Source organism: Cupressus sempervirens, chromosome 3 (genome assembly GCF_028749045.1).
Source record: "Cupressus sempervirens isolate cs-2001-9-10 chromosome 3, ASM2874904v1, whole genome shotgun sequence".
In the NCBI taxonomy this organism is placed as follows: Eukaryota; Viridiplantae; Streptophyta; class Pinopsida; order Cupressales; family Cupressaceae; genus Cupressus; species Cupressus sempervirens.
The window spans coordinates 167,770,167-167,771,924 of record NC_143120.1 but is presented as its reverse complement, the minus strand read 5'-3'; the positions used below and the strand labels follow the sequence as shown (position 1 = coordinate 167,771,924).

Here is a 1,758-nt window from a genome sequence, read left to right as displayed (position 1 = left end):
TTGTTGTGCATGCTCTGAGGCTATATTTTTTCCAACACTCTTAGTTGCTTCTATGGTGCCTACTTGCTTACGGATAGAATAATTAGCCGGCTTTTGTTGTTCAATCTGGTTAGTATTGTTAATTTATGAAAAAAAAATCAATCCCATTACGTCTTATAAATTCGTTACGCCTTGTTTTTCTAGAGTCAAAATTATTAATCTGATTTAAATCGACATTGATTTATGGCTTCGGTTGTTTCTTTTTATTCAATTAAAAAAAGCATTTAAGAGTCTATTCAGTGTCATTCAACCTAGAAAATGGGTATCCCTGCCTCATTTTATTTCAAGGACATGGGTTCAATATATGTTGCAGTTACCTCTAAAAACATGGTTTCATTTGGGCGTATAAACAATAAAATCTCTTCAATCAACAATTTTTAAAAAAATGATACCTACTTAGATGCCCAAATTCATTTCCTTGTATGCTTTGTCGCTCATTGAGACATCCATGGTCTTCCTTTTATTTACCAATCTCAATTTCCGGTAGAGGTGCATAGACAAAAAAATCACCTGTAATAGGCTAGTCCAACTTAAATAATATGCGCTTTCCAGTACAAACAACTCAAAAATTTCTCCCAAAACAAATGGCCTCAACCAGATAATGCTTGAGATTTGCCATATTGTAAATTTATCACTTGGATAGACCAAGCGAGTGGACCAAACCCAGACTGCAAATTAGTCATTTATTCGGGTTTGAATGCACACTACCAGCATCAATGCACATATCCAATAGCAGCAACATTACCAATACCAGCAGAGCCTCACTAAAAACAATCAAAACCTCACTATTATGTTGTTCACAAATCGTCTAAATTGCAGTTTGTTCATGAATGGATAAAACAAAGAAAAGGGCAAATTAGAAACGATCCAAAAGTACTATAATCAGGGCTAAAACTCACACGATAGCATTGTAAGAATCATGGATTCCTCGGCACTTTCAACTTCTGGGATTGGAATTTCATGCTCATCTCAGTATGCATTGTGTTGGATCTTCTCTGCCTCTACCCCCACCATTTCATCTGCCACATATTCGATAAAAAAGTGGTGGAGTTTTGAGCGCAAACTAGGAAACGCTGGAGCTTGAGTTTGAGCGGTGGAGTTGGAAATTGAACAATAGAGCTGCAAATATCAACGACATCACTTATCTCAACATGAGGTGCTGTTGAAGGCGAACAGTGGACAACATCTCTCTCCTCTCCACGAAGCAGCCCAACTCGGCCACAAAAATAGCTCGGTGCCCACATCTACCTCTTCCCGGTACCTCTGTCATCCAAAAAATACTGATGACATAAGAAAACTTCCCAACATATGAAAATTTTCTATTAGTGGGCGATGGCCACAATGAAAAGCCTATCGGCTTGGAACACATTGAATTCCAACGAGTTTGGTTGATGATTTTTTTGCTCTGCTAGGGTTTTCTTGCTACATGCGAACTTTCAGTTTTTTTTGCGTACGACCCTTCACCTGCACTCCCCTTCTGTCGGCACTTGTTATACTGCATTTACTGTGGGAGCTTTAGGTTAGGATATAATGGCTCCAACCAATGGTGAACCAGTTGTTTCTAGTGTTCATGTTACTGCTTCGAACTGCCATGGCGCCACCACTGAACAAATGCCCGCGCAAGTTTGTCCCGAAGGTTTTCCATGAGGTAATCTTGATATTATCCTTCCTTTGCAAGAATTTGATGCTACATGTGATTGGTTAGAACAACATACCTTG

At 38.9% G+C, this 1,758-nt stretch overlaps 1 long non-coding RNA gene across 1 annotated transcript; it reads right to left on the bottom strand.

Annotated features, from left to right (window-relative positions):
• Positions 1-535: 535 nt before the first annotated feature.
• LOC149565296 (uncharacterized) lies at positions 536-1,385 on the bottom strand. Its single transcript, XR_016361488.1, has 2 exons — positions 939-1,385; positions 536-803 (listed from the first exon to the last, which is right to left on the bottom strand). It is a non-coding gene; the product is annotated as an uncharacterized LOC149565296 (long non-coding RNA).
• Positions 1,386-1,758: the final 373 nt, after the last annotated feature.